We start from the raw sequence: 20,479 nt of genomic DNA on the forward strand, positions 1-20,479 counted from the left end.
AATTAAAAACAGAATGATACTTTGCTTTCATATGTTGATCCAGTGGTGATCTCAGAGCTTTACTGGCATGGTGTCTGAACATCATCACTCGGAAGCAGAAACATGCTGGCTCAGGAAGAGAAGGAACCCAATGGCACTGACTACAGGAAAATTACTCCAGGGACCTGACATCAGTGCTGGCCAGATAGAAAGGAGGAAAAAACTTTGTGCTTTAACTTTTCATAATTCATCTCCCTCTGAAGTGAGTACAAAGGATCTTCCCACTTGTGTTACCCACAACATGAGCAGGCCTTCTCAGTCTCAGAGAAGTGTCAGTTGTGCATCCAAGTATGGGGCTTCTCCTGCTTCCGTGGGTAGACAAGTTTTGTGATCCCAGATACCCCTTTTCATGTCTGACTACTGTGTAAAAAGCAAGATGAGCACAGAAGCAGTGCAGGTGACCACTGCCAATGCCATTATTTTCTGTTAAAATTAAACACTCTCTGTGCATTTCCACTCAAAGAGACTGCTTTCCTGCCACTGAAACATCTCTTTTGATCCCTAGTAAGCACAGAGGATTCTGGTCTGTACCCAAGCAGGACCAGGATGCAGGCCTGTTTTGAGGCATCAGCTCACCCTGCTCTGTGGACTTAACCACCGGGTAGAATAAAACAGAACTATTTCCCTGCAAGCTGGCTGAGGACCTGAAACTCAGTTTTAGCAAATTTATTTACCCTTATACTTAAGCGCAAGACAACACACACTCACAAGTTTCATAGTACACTCTTGGCATTTTGTATTATTTTGGTCTCTTCCAAGAACATATGTATTATAACACTCTGAGTTTAGATGCTACCCAGTGGCAGAAGGAATATACATAATTCCATTGTCTTTGCTGGTGGTTGTAGGAGTGCACCTATCAGACTAAATTACTAATGGCCTTTGAGGTTTCTAGTGATAAAATCTAGCAGTAGAATAACAGAGTGAGCATTTTGCTTTTCTTCTTGCTTGGGTGATATTTTGGTACACTTTTATATGCAATTTAAAAAAATCCTTACTGTTGTTCTTGTAGTGCTCTTGTTAGGTTTTTACCAGGTCTTATGGTTTTCTACAGGCTGAGATTCTCACACTAATATTTCACTACCCTTTTCTTCTCCTTATTGTTACTTGAGAGACAAAAGTCTTTGCATTTGCAAATAAACTTGGTGCAAAATAATACTTAGGACCTGATCACCCTTTTAGTGGCACTGAAATCAAAGGACATTGCATGCAAAGTTCTGCTCATCCCAAGCAGCATCTGGGGACAAAGACTAAACAACAAAAACATGCACAGCTCACCACACACAGGCAGTGCATCAGCATGGGGCTACCTTCTTTTGTTGTGGTAGGAGCTGATTACACCACCATGAGTTTTAGAAATGAGAGACTATGTCTCTTTTTTTTTTGACTTCAAAGTCTTGCCCTAGTGCACTGTCTACCTTCAGCAGGGAGGAGCGGTGGGTTATCTATGACAGTAGATTTCACTGCTCTGTTAACCCTACAGTGACAGGTTTTAAATAAAGTTAGGAAATATTAAACCTCTGGGTAGGAGCAATAAGGGGAAATTAACCAAATTCAAGGATCTTAGTCTTATAAAATAACTTTTTCTCAGCTGGCATTTTGCAGTGAATTCCATGTATGAGGTTGATAATAAACTTTAGAATATGTTTATATAAGCAGAACCGATAATAGAGATGTCTTGAGCTGAAATAAGATAAACAAAAGACTGCTGTGCTCTAACATTTTTCAAGGAAGAATGTTTTATATTCAGGAAATAGAAAGCAAGTTAAATTGCAGGCTGAAAACAAAACTTGGCACAAGTTTGCTCATGGGACTGAGTGGGTAGAGTAATGGAAAAACCTATTTGGCTTGTTAAAACTCATAAGGAAAAAAATGGAAAACCAAAATAAATGACACCAAGTAATAGCAAGTATTCTCATTTGTTCTGAAACTAATTTTTAACAATATGTATTTATTGTTAGTTTTTGATTTGAAAGAAGAGGCTTGTGGTCTAAAACATTTTTCAACATTTCCACTTTTTCTCTGAGTTTTTGTATGTTACCAATTAACCAACTATAAACAATGAGATCTCCCCTGCATTTGAATTCAAGTTGTAGAAGGATTAATTTTTTTCTTTTTTCTTTTTTCATGCTTTTTACATCTGATGCAGGCATGGTGCTTGCTGTTTAGTTTTCAGCATCTGGCTCTCCAGAGAGTCCTAGTAATAATAAAGCTTTTTTTTAAGCATAGTGGGAATGTTGCTTGGACAGCTGTTATTTGTCACCACTCACACCCTGGGAGAAGTCAGTGTTATTACCAATGTAATTTCTAAAGATAGGGAAACTGAGGTAGAGAATTCAACTAGCTTATTTAAGGACTCAAAGGTAAATCTCACCTTTCTACTTTTCTCTTGACTGAAATCACAATCTGTGAGAGTATCTAAACCAAGAACAGCACACCACAGCTCAGCAGACCTTAAATCAGCAACTTGACACAAGTTATCAGTACTGTAACTTGTTGGTTTATCCAAAGTTCATTTATTGGGAACTTTGTCTATCCTCACTGGTGCCAGTTTCTGTCAGGAAACACTGTTTGAATATTCAACCTTGGGACTGTTGAGTCAGGCTGGTCTCAACATTCAATACCAAAATCATCTCTATCCCCTTCTCCATCCACCACTGATAACTTTTGCAAACAGGGTAAAGGTAAAGCTGCCCACTTAGGCAGAGCATATTTCTAAAGAGGCTACTGCTTTGGATCAATCAGTTTTCTTGCAGGTGGCATTTAGAGGTCTTGCTCTTTGGAGAGGTCTTGCTCTTTGAAGAAAAATGTTTTAAGGAAAGATTGAGGAATTAAACATTCATGTCTCACTACTCCTATAATTCTCATGAGATGTAAACAGGTCTAATATTAAAACTAACTCATTTTTATACCTGTTAGCATGTTTGCATTGGTCTTTTGTTTATTTTTAATAAGCAATGCTTACACAAGACTTTTCATCCATTTCTCCAACTCTGTCCCACTTTCAACCCATTGATCCGTTAATGAGAACCTGCAAAGATCAAATTGCACATCCCTTGTCTGTGGTAGCTCTTCTGAGCTTGCAGACCACCATTATAGTAAGCAGGCCAGGGGTATAAATGCAGAAGAGAAGGTTTTGGCGTAAAGCTGTAAGGCCCCAACTTGCTCAATGAGATTTTGAACAGGGTTTAGGGCTGTTCATGTACTCTGAGTTAGATGCACAGGAGAAATACCGACAAGATATTCTCAAGAGGTCAAAATAACAAAATAAACTTTACTGGCAACTTCAGAAAATCAGAGAAATTTTGTGAAAGTTTTAGTGCAACATTTAATCAGCATAAAACATTTCTCAAAACATTAACTTGGCCCTTAGAAAATTCTAAACCCATTCTATTTTAAGTTACCTGAAAATTCCAAGAAGAGTGAATTAGAAGAAGAAAGAGAAATAGACAAAATAGAAAAGGTATAGAAAAGCACACAATTCTGAGTTCCAGTTGTGTTTAGATATAAATTCCAAGAGGCAGTAGGGTGAAGACGTGATTGCCTCGTGTTTGGCCATTGGCCTTCCTGGGCCCATTCCCCCAGGTGGGATTTCTGGTCATTTGGCCACTCAGGACTTTGATTAGGAGCTTCAGAGGTGGGTGAGAAGCATTGTCTCCAGAGAGTTCTGCCAGGCTGGGATACAGGCTCCAGAGGGTAGGGCGTACAGGGTAGTGCATTGCCTTGCCAGGGCAAGGCTTGACCTGCCCCTTTCCTCACATACATGCACCACAAAATGTCTTGAGACATCAGTCTTTCCAGTCTCTCACAGCTACCAAGTACAGTTCCTTCCTTCACTGTGACTTGCTAAATAACCTTGCTCAAATTATTTTTGTGTGCCCAGTTTCTTCATTAGTTTGGTAATAATAACATTTAATCCCCTTTAAATATATCTCCCTACACAGGGATCTATTAACTGTTTTGATTAGAAAAATAGCAGTAGGGAGGATCCACCTTCAAAAGAGGGGAGTAATCAACCTAATAGTTTTCCTTTTTCGTAAAAAGACACTGTGGATTTGTTGCCAGTCATGCCTTGCTTTCAATAGCAACACTCACTGTGAGAATACCACATTAAATTATAGGAAGGTGCCTTCTGTCTGGCACTTCCAGAAATTACTAGCCTGTGTTTTATCTCTTTGTTAGAGACCTACAACCTACAGTGTATGTTTTGACACCAATTGGATTAGGACAGAGTAGAGGTTTTTCTGACTTGGCTATTTTAACACAGGTAACTTCTTACCCATGCCCTGTTACTGTGGCTTATACAGCCATCTGCTTGCTCTGGTATGGTTTGAAAATCAGCCCTTTCTGTGCAGTTATTTACACTATGTGCTGGGGAGTAGATAATAATACGATGTTTTCCATGCATATAGGCCAGTGCTGATGATATATTTTGTTTACAGCCATTACTCTGTTGTTTTTCTGTGCTCTCTGTATATCTTGTTTTGGTTTTGCTGGAAGCAACCACAAACATGTAGTTAAGAAACAGTCTGCTGTTAACACACACACACACCCACACACACACACACACACCCCCACGCACACAATTTTCTAATTGAGTAAATGTTATTGTCTCGCTGTTTTTTGTGCAAATTGCACTCAGCATCTTGAATTAAAAGGGCAAGCTTTTCATATTTTGTTTAATATCACTTTTAAAGGAGCAAGGGTGACAAATAAAGGCATGTGTATATATGATCCCATCCATCTCTTTGCCAGCAGGTTGGTTGGTCTGCCTCACTGCTGTATTTTGAATCTGTACCTTTGTCAGCTTTAAGTGTGAGAGAGGAAGAATTACCCAGGAGGTCACACAGCTGGTAAAGTTTTATGAAGTGAGGCAGCCACATATAGGAGAGAGCCTTGCCAATGTTTCTGTCTGGACTTGACCACTGGTGAAACCAGAGTCTACTGGCAACTCAACAGCTTATCACAGCACCATAGGGAGCCAAGAGGCCACGGACACATCTGCTGCCTCTTGGAATGACTCCTTTTTCTGAGCTCAAAGAGGTTGAACTAAACATTTTTCCAAGGATCTCCAAGGATCTCTAAGTGTGATGAGAAAGCACAGCAAGGGTATTGATGTACCCTGGTTATTATTACTTGCAATCACTGACTGACCATATTTTCATTTCTGTGGCTTGGAAACATTTGGAGGTCTACTTCTGTCTAGGGACATGGAAGTGCACATAGGCCTCAGTGTCTGGGACCAACCTTACCCAAGACTCCCACCATCTTCTGCCAAGGGCTGATCCAGGGCTGATTCCAGTTCAGCCTGGGACTTTCAGTCCCTGCCTGTGCCCTGGTGTGCTTATCTCTGTCCCTGTCTCCCGGGTGGGCCTGGGACCTGCACTGCAGAGAGCTGTAATCCAGCATGGAGCCCTCAGACCTGGATCTTAGCTTGTCATGCAGAATTCTAGATGGAACATGCTCTATTTCTATTTCTATTTCTATTTCTATTTCTATTTCTATTTCTATTTCTACTTCTATTTCTATTTCTTTCTGTTTCTATTTCTCCTTCTATTTATTTCTGTTTCTATTCCCTGCACACCATGACTTAGATGGTGAAAAGCAATTTCATTTGCCTGAAATGCCATGGGCTTTTCAGCACCAAAACTGCTTTCAAGGATGCATAATATAAAGGCTACAGCTGGAATCAGGATTTTATTTTTTGGTCGATGTATTGTTATTTTTCTGAAACCATTTCACAGCCCTTGCTCTCAAGTATTAACACAATGCCCATGTGTAGCCAGGAGCTGGGTGATGCATCTCAGTTTAGTTTGAAAAAACATCCTTTGCAGTCTGCCAGTCTAACAGAGCTACAGAAGGCAGCAGAAGGAACACAGGCCAAGCAAACCCTGCTTCCTGGAGAGAACTGGAGAGAATGAATAATTAGTTTCAGTAACAATCACATAAAAGAAGAAGATAAAAGAAGAATGGATGTGGGGCACAACAGGCTATCTTCATGGTGCATGAGCAGCAGGCAGCAACCTGACCAAAAGGGACTGGAGGAGCCTGACCAGTGGTCAGGTTTGATACTGCAGAGGAAGGCAAAAATCCCCCAGGGATGAATGCAAATTTGCCCGGGGGAGAGTTGCTTCTTGAACCCAGCATTAGAGGTTGACCATTCCCTGAATATGTGATAAAAATCCACTTCCACATTATCCCACAGGTTGGTCAGACCTCCCAGGAGATGTCCAAACCCTATTCTCCCTCAGTCTGGAGCTGTCTCATGGGTCACAGGCCCTTGGTGGGAAAGAATTCTTCCCATGCCTGGCAGGACACCAGTGGATGCTGCAATGCACTTGGAACTCTGGTAACATCTCTGCATCCCATTTCTTAAAGCTTCCACTCCTGGCTCCACAGGGGACAACAGAAGAGAGCTCTCTAATGTCATAGAGACTGACCAAGAAGTCTTTGAACTTTCGTTGAGGTGTCTCATTGAATGGAAGTGAATTTTATATAACCAAGGATTTTCTTAGGAGACTGAGTCTCTCCAAGTTTAAACCATATTTTGAGTCACTCTAATGAAACACAGGCTTGGTTCTCCTGCTCCTCTGTCCTGCAGATCTTTCTGATGATTACAGCAGAAAACCTCTTTCTGTGACAAAGGCTGCAAAAGAGGGAAAGATTATTTTTGCCAGCAGACTGGGCTCATTTTTTATGTGCAGTTGTCTACTAAGCATCAGCTCTGGCATTCATTCTTTCATCTGGTATGCAAATCAAGGTGTGATGTATATGTAGGCCCAGGTGTTTGTATCCATTGGCATCTCTCCAAGAATCAAAGAAGGACTTGTACCAAAGAAGGGTTAAGAGGACATATTGTGTGCACACTACCCAGCCAAATCTGGTTTCATTTATAAGGTGGTGGGTTGCACATCTCACTGGTCAGAACAAACAGAGTGTCTAATGCACTCAGCCTCCTTGCTGAGTTAGTGTCTGGACAGCACACAGTCTATCTGTGTGATGCTACTTGTGTAACAATTCTAGTCTACACTGGCACTACCAACACTGTGCTACTAAATATGTTTTCTCTACTTTTATTGCCTTGATGATAGACATGATCTTAAAAAATAATTATTTTCCCTAAATTAAAAGGAAAAAAAAAAAAAAAGAAAAAACTACTTAAATCACTCCAGGCATGAAGGTCGTGAGAATCATAACCTATTGAAGCCCCTTATAAAAACTCTGTGAGGTAAGTAATGTAATTTTTATTCCCATTTTACATGCAGAGAAACTGGAGTGAAAGTTATAGTCCAGGTAACACAAGAGTCAGTGAGAAATCTGGGAGCAGAATTCCAGAGTCCTGACAGAATCTTCTCCCCATCATAGATGTACTGAAGTTTTAAGTTAAATGTCATTAATCCCCTTTATCTACTTCTCTATGAAGATGATAAATGGTACTGTCACTGTTCTTGATAAACCCCCTTAAATCTATTACCAAAGTAATCTCTTCTGGCTAAATCTCCAATAAAATTGCTGGTAACAATAGACATTTCACCACACACAAAATAGCAGCTTGGCTGAATTCATGCTGAGTACAGAAAATGGAATTAATATGAAAAGTAAATGTGCCTCAAAGAACAATAATTCTCCTGGTTAATTTTCAACCTTTTAATGAAAGTGAAACTAATCTAGTTGAGAACAGGAAGGATTATGACTATGCAGAAATCTGGATGTGCATTTCTAAAGTTTAGAAAATCTATAGCTTTTTGTTTCCTGAGACATTTAAGGGTATGATTAATCACTTGAGGAGTTTAGCAAGATGGGAGTGGGAATGTTGTAGCATTTGAATTGATGTTAGCTAGCTCCCACAGTGGAATCTTTTTAGCTTCTTAGGATTCCTGCTAAGAGCAATGACTTTTCTTTTTAAATCCTTATCATACTAATTATTCAATTGGTTATTTTGCCAATAATAATTAAGCATAAGATGAAAATATTTTTATCATGGTCATGCTTATTTTTTTCAGTCTATCAGTGCAAAGAGGTAAGAAAGCAAGATGTAGGTTCAAATAAACAGAGTCAAGAGGTTGAGAATGGTCAGATTCATATGTAGATCACCTCCAACTTTCACAATGGCCTGTTGTTAATTGGAAAATCAGACAAAATGCCGCAAATTCACCTACTCCTGAATTCTGGGAAACATTATGTCAATTCAGATTTGTTGCCTTAAAATTACTTTGACCAACAATATTTTGAAAACAATGAAGTGTTTCACTGTTTATATGTAGATAGTTAAGTATAAAGTTGCTTCTTAATTTAGTTTTGGCAGTTTCATCTACTGCCTAAACTGTTGTTTTCTAACCATGAGAATATTCTTTCCTGTGTTGCTGTAGTCTTCTGAAATGTCAGAATAAGGACATGATTTCAAGATCCAGTATTCTGTAGTGCTTAATTGCCCTACTTTCAATTTTGGAGATGCCTATGTTTCATTTTAGAGTTTTACGTCTATATTTATGATTTATATTTTTAAACCTTTTTTTCTGTGAACTTTTTCCTAACTGTCTGTAATTACCCATTAACCCAAAAGAATCCTGGCTCTCAGGCTGAGAAACCTTCCTTGGCATAGACAGGCTGTGCTGGGTGGGATGGATACAGCTTCTGAGGAATCCATTTCTTCTCCACAAGTGAGTGGAAGCTAGGCACAGTAACCATCATTGTTCTTCCTTTGTCACCACCAGCCATCAAACCTCAACTGCATCATCTCAGGAGGCCTACTCACAACCCAGGAGGCTATTTCCCTGCCTTACACAAGAAATTGGAGGAACATCCGGTGAGAGGTAAGGTGTTTGACGAGAGGGGAAGGATGAAGAAAATTCAACATATTTCCCAGTGTTGGAATAGGAAATAGCGGAAGAGATAAAGAGGTTTCTTCTGGAATGGCAGACAGAGAACATTGTGGAATCATAGCACAGGCCACACTACATTGACAGCAGCATCAATTCTAAGTAAAACTACGTGTATGGCTTAATTATACAAGATAATGGATATTTTCTTAGAAATTACTTCAATAGCCTTATTATTGCATCATATGCTCACTTATTATTAAAATATTGGTCTGTTACCTTGAAAGAATTATGTACACAAAGTAATTGTATGTGACTTAACTTCTGTCAAATTGAGTCAATGCTTTCCTAGATTGTTGGTTTCCTTATGGTGTTCTCAATGTGACCTTCTGCCTACCACAGTTAAAACAAGAGCTATTTCAGACAGCATGGGAAAATTTTTCTTGCCTAACAGTACTGAGAATAAATGTCCTTCTGTCACAGTGCGATAGGTATTCAGGAAGATGCAGGTAGGAGGCTGGAGTACAAAGAGTCCTCTCACTTCACTCACTAGAAAAAAATCATATAGCACAACATTAAAATTCTTCTTTGCTTAAATTCTGTTGAATGTTAAATAACACTGATTGTCTTTTATGGCATTAATATAGTCCCATGCATTCTTTCAGTACACAGTGTTCCATGGGACTGAGTTTCACAGCTGAACATGTCCCTTGTGAAAAAGGTCCTCTCACCCCCAGATTTTGCACTTTGAGAAACAGTGGCAAATAGCTCTCTGTCCTCTTTCCCCAAGCCCCTGGTGATTTACATGCTACCTCAACTGTTCCTTTGCAGTCCTCTTTAGTTTTCTCACAGACAAACCTACTCTACTTTTAATTTTACTTGCTGCTCTTCCCGATATCCTTCTTGGTTTTAATATAATTTTGAAAGGAGAGAACAAGCACTGCATACTGTCCAAATTGCAGGTATACCTAAAAAGTTTACAATAAGATAATTACACTTTCTGTTTTACTTCTATGCTTTCTGAATAGATTTTAAAGTTGTACCTTTTTTAAAATTTTTTTAAATTTTTTTTTTTAAATTTTTGAAACTCCTTGAGGACTGAACAATACTTTCTGTAGAATTCTCTATAAAAAAATCCCAATTAATATTTAGCCCAAGTACACATGTGGAATTATGGAATTAGTGTTGCCTCTCTCTATATGCATCTTTCTGCACTAAATTGGTGCAAAAATGGGTCCAACACTGAACTGGTAGATTTGCCAACTACACTGAAGTAAGCTGCTGCTTCTTCTTCTTTCCTAATTGCTCACTTTTTATTCATTTCTGTTCCCCACTTGCTTCTTCCACCAACAACTTTTCCGAATCACATCTTCTGGAGAAGCACATTTAATAGCAGAAGCAACAATCATTCTTTACTATGAGTCCTGACCCTTTCATCACGCTTTTAAATTTATTTGTGCATTTTTATTTTTCCCCCCATTGTTAACTTATTTACCCATCTTAAGATCATATGTTGCCATCCTCTTTTAATCCATGACAACTCAGTACCTTTGACATTCTTTGCATCAGGACCTTGGAAAAATGGAGAAAACCACTGTTGGCTCCTCCAACAAGTGTCAAGGTTTGTGAAGCAAAATTTATTGTACAGAAACCCATCTGAACACTTTTTGTTCTAAGCATTTTTGTTAAAGTATCCCTGCCACCTACCAATTCTATTATTTCTATTTCTAAAAATTTGCTCACTGTTAATTAGCACTATTATACACTACAAGTTTGTAATCAGGTTCAACACTAAAACTGCACCAACTGGTGTATGTACCACTGGTGCATGACAGTCACATTTAAATCAAGGCTGGTTATCACATGAAAAAAGCCAAAGTGTTTTCCCAGTGCTACAGATGCCCTCACTCCCTTAAGAGAGGACCAGTGCAATTCCAAGATCTCACACCTTTTTACAATATTTTGCTAGACATCTTCACTGCCCAAGTACTCTGATGTCATCATGTTTCAGTTATTTTCATCCTTTGTAGTCTGTGCTTCATATTTGTGATGTTAACCTTAACCATCACCAGAACTTGTGACTCCAGCAGCACGGCTGGATCACTGCCTAAACACTTTAAAAGGAATGCACTTTAAAGCACTTTTTTGCTTATGAAATGTGATTTATCTCCAGGAAATTTCTAAGACTGTATTTTGCTTGTAGAATACCCTGAAATATTTTACTCAAATAGGCTGTATACCGCATATATTGTATCCATGTATGTATGTATATGTGCAAAATTACATTGTCTTTCCAAACACATTTTCTGTCTGTGTCATTTCTTCTCCATGGGACACTTTACCTAAGAGTGTTCTGCCTGTGGACAGCAAGTGACAGCACTAGGTTACTTGTAGAGGTTGAAAGAGAAACCTCTTTTTTTTTTCTTTCATTATTATCAATAGTTTGTGTTATCATTCTTCTGTCATTAGTGTGAGAACGGTTTGTGTCATTACTCTGAGAATGGTTTGGGTTGAAAGGGGCTTTAAATATCATCTCATTCCAACTCCTCTGACATAAGCAGGGACATCTTCCACATGAGCAAGGCCCCATCCGGGCTGGCCTTGAACACTTGCAGGGATGGAGCATCTGCAGCCTCTCTGGACAAACTGTTCCAGTGCCTCACCCTTCAAATATCCAATAATAATATCCAACCTGAACCTACTCTCTCTGTTTAAATCCATTCACCCTTGTCCTACATGCCTTTGAAGAAAGTCTCTCGTTTTCTTGTAGGTCTGCTTTAGGTACTGGAAGGTGCTAAAATGTCTTGGAGCTTTCTCTTCTCCAGGACAAGTAGCCACAGCTCTCTCAGCCTGTCTTCATAGGAGAGGTTTGCCAGCCCTCTGAACATCTTCCTGGGCATCCTCTGGACCTGCTTGAACAGGTCCATGTTCTTCCTGTGCTGGGGACCCCAGGGCTGGACTCGGCATTGCAGGTGGGATCTTACCAGAGCAGAACAGAAGGGTAGAATCACTCGTTGTCAGCTTGCTGGCCGCCCAGATTGTGATGCAGCCCTCGGACATGGTTGGCTTTCTGGACTTCATATCCAGACTCTCATCCACCAGCACCCCTATTCCTTCTCAGCAGGGCTGCATGTGATCTGTTCATTGCCCAGCTTGTATTGATACTAGAGGTTGTTTGGCCCAGGTGCAGCACCTTGCATAGGAGCAGCACCTTGCACTTGGTCTTGTTAATGTCATGAGGTTCACATGAATTCCTTTCTCAAGCTTCTCCAGGTCCCTCTGGGCAGCATCCTGTTCTCCAGGAGTGTCAGCTGCATCACTCAGCTTGTTGACTCATGGGGAGTGCCTATGGTTTCTAAAATTTATTGGAGTTCTGGTCAGGTTCCTTTGCTCCCTCTTTTCTCCAGCTATATCCATGCTATGCTGCACTGCTATTTAATAGAGTTGCCTCTAGAATGTGTCTGTTCACCCATGTGGTTCAGAGGCATTGTCTGATTTGTTGATTTTTTTCCTGGAGCTGGAGAAGGTGAAGAATGCTGCCAGACACTCACTGGTATAGGAATATCACAGAATGCCTGGGGCTTTTGGCTGAAATAAAATATTGCCAAGTGGAGGAGAGAGGATGTTTGTGCAGACAGCTTCTAGCGAACACCAGATGCTTCACAAAAATAATTCCCAAGCTTACCACTTAATTGTGGCATCCAGCCTGATGTATAGAAATGTACGATGAAATGGATGGGCTCATCTACTCAGTCCAACCCTGACATCTAGTGTACAACAAAGGGAAATTTTTCACAAATAAAATCTGTATTTGGAGGAGGACCAGCTTTTCAGCGCACTCAGCTTTCTTCTGTATTTATGATTTCTGAGATTAATCATTGCTCCCAGCATAGAAAAAAGTCTGTCCCTTTTAGCAAGTTTTACTATCATAGGCTTATGATGCTGTTTAAACTTGTTATCAATAAGTCATTGCAACTATCAACACTTGAAAATTTAATCTTTTTTTCTCTTTAGTCCATTTTTGAACTGAGTCTTAGCTGTAATCACTAGGTTTCTTAGCTATGGAAAAAAGTTTGGTGCTTTGTTATTTGAAGAGTTCTTCCTTTCTTTTTTTCCTAGGAAAGAATTTAAGTCTGAATTAAAATCTGAATGTTAAAATCTGCAGTGAGTTAGGCATAGGACTCTTTCAAGTATTCACATCTTATGTTTTTGGAATTTCCTGGGAACTCCTCATTGCTCCATTACTCTGGCACCCTATTGTCATGGTTTTAAAACTAACTTAAATTTACTGTGAACTTTTTGTGAATTTTTACCTTAATGTAACATCACTTCCTTACCACTAACTTTTTTCCTTATCTCTCACAGACCTGCTAAGCATCACTGGGCAGCCACCTTAGTGTAAGTCCCAGACTACAGTCACAGAATCACTAAGGCTGGATCACAGCTCTGGAGTTTGCATGTTCATATATAGCTCATCAAGGCAGGTTATACTGGGCTGTGTCCAGTTTGGCTGTGAAAATCTCCAAAGATGCACGCTATCTCTCTCTCATGTAGGACCAAAAGCCAATATCATGGAGTAGAAACTGGCTTTAAATGTTCACTCTTTCTTTCTTTGTAGACCTATACTGCCAAAATTTTGGTATTTCTGTTTGCACCACATCACTTTTTGGGGAGGGAAAATATAAGGAACAGAATAATATCTGTTTAGGAATTTATCTAAATACAAGTGAAAACCAAAATTTTTATTGTTGTTATTTTTATTTATGCATTGACATGCATTTTTGATTTTTGCTTGTAGATGCTATTCCTGGGCAGTATCTCTGCATACAAGAATACTGTAAGGCCATGTGTAAAAAGTGTAATCTCAAATGGTGGAAATTGCGTATAACATACAGGAAGAGAATCTGTTATAATATCTAAGTGTATCAATTAATTTTGGTCAAAGCATTATACAATTATCAATTTATTAACCAGTAAGACAAAATTTCAACCAGACAAAAATTCAATGTAAGTTTTGCTAAACTCAATGCCTGTGAATTCTGTTTTATCTATGAATAAAGTGTGAGTTTACAAACATCATGAATATTTCTTTGGATTTGTTTCCCATAACCTATGAACCTAATATTTAGCACTATAGAAATGCTCATCACAACCCCTTAAGATGAGTGATGGGCTTCCTGTAATCCTTAGTTGAAAGTTGTTAAAAGTGTAAGACCATTAAATCCCTTAGTCCCAATTTTATTGTAAATGGAGACTTGTATCTTAGTTTCTGGGTAGAGGGTAATTAGTAATTTGCTTCAAAACTATTAACCATTAACAATCTCCTGACTGCAATCAGTCTTTTATTCACTGATTGAAGCACTTAGCTCCCACCTGAAGGTTTGAAGTGGTTGTTCAGTGTTCAGTTTGAGTGTACCATTTTTGAACAGAGGCTTGTTTGGCCACCCCATCTGAGGGTGGTGTTCCTGCCAAAATGGGCTTGATGACTTTAAAAGGTCCTCTTAAAATTAGTGTTTGTTGGTGGATAGTTTTCTCTGCTTTCTGAAAAGCAGTATTAACCATGAATAAGCTGTTTTCCCAGGTAGAGTATTGTTTTTCTGCATCTTTAAAACTGCAGAAATAAAATCTTACGGGTCTGGTAAGACTATTAGGTCCTTTCTGCTGTAAGTGTGGGCAGAGTCCAGAGCTTGCAAATCCCCAGCAAATTTGTACTGGATCAGTAGGGTGTATAGGGCCTAGTGATTGGTATATATTGGCTTAAAAAATTAGGAGTTGTAGGGCCTCATCATGGAGGGGTGTCCAATCTCACTTTGCCTTTTCCAATAGCAAATCATATAAAGGCCTTGCAATTATTGAGAAATCAGGAATGTGTTTCCTCCAAAAAATCAACAGGCCTAAAGCATGCTGCAGGTCTTTCTTGTCTCTGATGTTTTAATTTGGTCTAGGTGGGTGAGGGCTGCCAGGGAGAACACAGGCAATTCCTCCTTTCCACCAGGTTCCAAAGAATTTTACTTCTTGAGCAGGGGGTTGTACTTTTTCAGGAGGAATATATAAGTCCAGGGACTCTAGATACTTAATAATGTCTGTTTGTGTTGATTGTACTGGTGAAATTTCATCTTCTGCTACCTAAATGTCATCAATGTATTGGTATATTTTTACTCCTGGTGCAGGAGGAAGGAGTGACAATTCTTGTGCCAGTGCATGATGTGCTAGAGTGGGTGAGTGTTTAAGTCACTGTGGGAGGAGGGTGAAAGTGTATTGCTGGCTCACCCACATGAAAGCAAAATGCTCCTGATCCTCTTCCTGCAGGGCAACCATAAAGAACATATCCTTGACACCAATAGGGGCCATAATTTTATAAGCCTGTATAGTAGCTATCAGCTCAGCAATATTTGGGACTGCTGTGGTGACAGGCCCCAAATTTGAGTTAAGACATGAATAGTTCACCATCAGTCTCCAATTGCTGTTTGGCTTGTGGACTGGTCAGACAGGAGGATTGTAAGGAGAATGTGTTGCAATCACTGTTCCTCTTTCAAATCTCCAATAACTGGGGTGATTCCTTCACTGTCTCACAAGGGTAAGGGGTAAGGTTTGGCATTGGAGGATGGGGGAAATTGGCATAAGGAGGGGGGAAAAGCAGGGGCAGAACTTCATAAACACAGATGTTGGGTTTCCTCCCCTAAAGCCCATATTTTTCCTTCTTCATTAGTCCAAGACCTTCCCTTAAGGTCTAGCCCCAAAAAATCTGTAGGAAATTTACCCTAAATGATTAGGGTTTCAACTGCTTTCTCCTCTCTTGGTAACCAGCATTTTACCTTTGCTGTTGTCAGGAGTTGTGTGTATCCAAAATGATCCAGAAGTATACACTGATTCCACATGAAGAGGTGTCTTCAATTTTAAGGGCAGACATTTGAACACCAGTATCTACTAGAAGAGTTACAGGGATTTTGTGGGTACCAACAGGACAGCTTATTAATAAGTTTCCTCTGTAGTTTTTGGTAAGCCCTTTGTCCCCTGGCTTACCTTCTTGGGATGAAGATAGGAGTTTCCTGTCACATTCCCTTCCTGTGATCCCTTGAGGGAAGGACTGTAGCAGGGATAGCTTTTACTGTTATCTCTCCTTTGCTGGCTTTCTCAATTTAATATCTCTAATTTATTAGTGGGTTGGCCATCCATTAAGGTTTTTGGGATCCCTTTGTGTAAGCCCACATTCCACAGGATATTTCTTTTTCCTTGTGTTCTTCCCTTGTGTTAGCTCATCCTCCTTGCCCAGGGGAGGACATTGCCTTTTGGAATCTTACAGGAGGCACAGTTGTTTTGCACTGTGTGCTGAGTTGATTTAACATCAGTTGTATTTGGAGGTATTAGGTCATATTTTCTTCCATAATTAATTCTTGTGCCACCTACTCCCAGGTCCAAATTTTACTTTATTCTCAGTTATGTTTGGGGGTAATAGCTGCCTCCAAGGTGGCTACAGCTCTTACCTCTTTCATGAGGCTTTCTATTTGTCCTTTTTAGCTGGATGCCTATGGCTTTTGTAGCTTCGGGGTGGCCTCTGATAAGAGGTATCACTATTTCAGGGTCTACAGACATTATCATAGGGGATTCATACAATGGTGTTAACTTCCTATCATGCATCATTTGTAAACAAGCAGCTTTTTCATGCTTTCTACAATCTGATTAATGTTTCCCACTACAGCCAGGGGATCTCCTCTCTCCAGTGGTTTGAGTCCACCAGCCCAAAAAGCATTAATTTCATCAAAAAGCAATGTTTTGCAAAGCACTTTACTGACCAAAAAAAAAAAAAAAAAAAAAAAAAAAGAAAAGTCATAAGGGAATCTTGCTTTGTTTCTCTAACACAAAATGACCAATCATAAAAATTAGCAATTTGTTGATTTATTTGAATCAGCACTCTAGTTTTAAGGGATTCATGTCCCATGATTAAATGCTACAATCCACTTTATTATGGAGGAGCATTCATCTCTGTGTATTGTGGAAAGAATTTCAGGTTCAAATATTCCCCAAAATATAATTAAAACTCAAAAGAAGTTATATGTTAATACAAAAAAATATATATATTATACATTCACTGTATTAACTGTAAAAGAGGCAAAGAGAGAGAAAGGGGAAAGTAGAGAAAAATTGGAAAAAAGCTAAGATTACTTTACAAGCATAGGATAATTTACCAAACACACTTGCTATATTTTCATTGAGGGGGGTGGGGGGCGAAACATGTGGTCCCTGCAGCTGACTTTGGTCCACTCTTCTTGCTCACACCAAAGGATGCAGGAGTAGAGGAGGGTTTCCACAAGTCACCTGTGTGTCACAGTAGGTTACTGCTTTCCCCAGGCTGGAGGCACCCAAGGCTTGGTGGTGTCTCAGCTTTTGAAGGCTTTAGGTTCTTTTCACAGCTCCAAAAAGGCTTGGAAGGTAGCAGTGGAGGGGAGGTGGGGGGGAAGGCGATGGCCAGAGTTTCTTTCATTCTCTTCCTTCTCTCTAGTTTTGCCTTCCTATTTACTTTCCTATGTCGAGGCAGGCTGCTCTTAGTATTCAGATGTTCAAAGAGATAGTGATAACGATGAAGCACTTTTTGAGGCATTATTTTTACTAACAGGTCCTTATAACTTAGGAACATTACAAAACCTCCTATTTAATTGATCAAATGAAAAATTACTTTTAATTGCTCATGTTGGTCGTGGGGAGAAAAAAAGATAAAATGGCTGTGAATAGGCCATTTTTTAAGGAAACAGTAGCATTCTTCTGCTGGGCTTCAATTTCATCAGTACAGGGATGGTAAATTAGGCTGCTGTGCCATCAGAGATGTCACTCAGACTGTGACTCCTCTTTGCTGAGCAATATACAGTGCTAGGCTTAAAGGATGCTAATTTTTGGTTTTTTTTTTTTATTTCCCATTAAAATGTGTCAGCATTTCCCAGGCTTGGAAACAGATTCTTTTCAGAGCAGTAAAGTCAGTCACATCCTATCTGTACTCCTGCTTTGTGTTGTCAAGCCCCTTCATGTCTAAACATGTAGATTTTCATGGCTAATTCATTGCTGATGTTAATTTGGATCTTTTCAGGACTCCACACTTCACTCTTGCTGTATTGTGCTGTATTGGGTCTGGCTGAAACAGAGTTAATTTTCCCTTAGCAGCCCTCACATGCTGTGCTTTGCATTGTAGCTGGAAAGGTGTTGATAAAACACCAGTGTTTTGTCTGCTGCTGAGCAGCACTGGTGCTGTCTCTCTAACATTCTCTCCCATGCCTCCTGTCAAGGGACTGGGAGTGGGCAAGGTCCTGGGAGGGGATGCAACTAGGCCAAAATAGCTGACCCAAATAAACCAAATTCCATACCATATGACATCAGCTCAGATACAAAACTATGAGGAAGAGGAGGAATGGGGGGCATTTGTTATGCTACCATTTTTGGCTTCTGGAGCAACCACTCCCGAAGCTGAAATCCTGCTTCCTGGGAAGTGGCTGAATAACACTTGCTGATGGGAAGTAGATATTGTTTTCCCTTTAGTGACAGCTGCAGCCAGTCTGAAGCTGCACAGATAAATTTGGCTATAACAGAGCTCCAGACCTGACCAGTCTGGAAGCAAACAAGTCTCTGGATGAAACAATAATAGGTTGGATTACAACTCAATCAGGGGACCCCGGCCACTCCCATTCTATCCTGAACACAGACATCTAACTGGCCAGGGAGCTGGGCAGTGCTGAGACCCCGACCAATCAGGTGGGTAAGTGTGGGAATTTTGAAACCCCTATAAAAGGTCGTGTTTATCAGTAAATCTTGGCTGATTGTCGCATGATCTTCGGTGAGTCCTGTCTTGTGCCCGTCTCCAAACTGTGACCCCAATGTAACACCCTTTTGCTTATGCATGAGTAAACCTCTACTTTTCTTTTGTTTTATACTTTGCTTTTGCAAACTGACTTATCTCAACCTACTAGTTGGTTTGCATCGTATTTTCTCTCCATTGTCCTGCTGTAAAGGGGAGTGATAGAGCAGCCTGGTGGGTACCTGGTATCTAGACAAGGTCAACTCACTACATATGCACTGAAAATATTCACCAACTCCACTGGTAAAGATAGACCTGAGTCATACATATTTCTTGCCATGTAGTTGTTGTGACATACTTTACTGGGGATTTTATATTAATATTGTTATTTGAACTATTGGTTGTTTATATTTTAAATATTATCTTTTCTCACTGATAAATTAATGGGATAAAAGCAAGTACACTTTCTAAGTAAGAGGCATCCCATTACTAATATAGCAGACCTTTTGTACAATTTAATATGCAATTATTTATTGTAAGCTCATTGGTTACATCTTGAGAGTATACATTCACATACATTTGTGAATGGACTGCATTCTCATGAAAGATGCTGGGTCAATCACAGTGGCAAATGGAGTTCATACCAAACTAGTATGGTCCTCAGCTGTCTGCCTAAGTGAGTTAAAAAGATGACTAAATTCAGTCTGCCAGGCTAGATAATCTTTAGCCTCTCTGCTTAGTTCCCTAAGGGTTCAGCTGGCAGTGCTACTCCATCTAGCCCAGAGTTATTAAGACAAGCAAAAAGTGACCAGTTCTATCTTTTGTTTTTTGGTAGATATTTTGGTAGATATTCTACCAATACCCATTTCTCTACGAATGCTGAAGGCTGTAGCTGGTTGTGAAAAAAATTAGTGTTTGGATCATTGAGGCAAACTATTAAAAAAGTCACATGATGCTCTTTTACCTTGCAGTAAGCATATGCCATCGAATAACATCATTCCTTTTACTCAATTTATACCTCCCTGCTGTGATTTTGAATCTTTACAACCTCTCCTGACTGATTACCTAGGACTCAATTTAAAAAGCAGATGTGAAAATAAATTATTTGTAGGAAAAGGATCAACTTTTCAACAAAATATCAATATCAATATCAAATTCAACTACAACAAAATATCCAACTATTATATCTTCCACCAAGCCAGTGGAGACAATTGTGTACACTGGTGTAACAGGTGGGTGTTGCACTTCCCTAATGTTTCTCCTCTGAGATCTCTGCCCTCCATCCTGTTTGAAGTGTCTGCCAACGCTGAGAGCCCTAAGGAGTAAATTTTAATTCTACAGTAAATTTATCTTTTCCTCCCTACAGACACAAGTCATGAGCAGATACAGGCAGAGGAAATTTTTGCTTTTCATTTCAGGGGCTAGAGTTGAATCCTTGCCCTCTCACCTTCTCCATCTATCCCATCAGCTCTGCACATGGAAATTTTCACTGTGGTTGGTATTACTCCAGGAAAGGAAAGCTGGACAAATGAAGTAAAGTGTCAGGCAAAAAAAGCTATTTGAATCATTAGTTGATGTTATACTACTCAGAACTACCACTTCTAGTGCCAGGTGCTGTGTGAGTACCACACTGTGAAAAGCTAGATCTGATCTGAGGTGGATTCCTCACTGACAAAAATGCACTGAAGCTACTTGTAGTAAACTAACAGAATCCTCAAAACCTGTGTAACTGAAATTTCTGCCATCATCTCCAGTGATGTTTGCTGGGAATTATGAGTAAGCAGGTAAGCACTTGATAATAGTTTAAATTCAAGTGTACAATTGAGAAAATTATTTATAA

Source organism: Pseudopodoces humilis, chromosome 1 (assembly GCF_049639895.1).
Source record: "Pseudopodoces humilis isolate 2021_Gansu_Grassland_sample_001 chromosome 1, ASM4963989v1, whole genome shotgun sequence".
NCBI lineage: Eukaryota > Metazoa > Chordata > Aves > Passeriformes > Paridae > Pseudopodoces > Pseudopodoces humilis.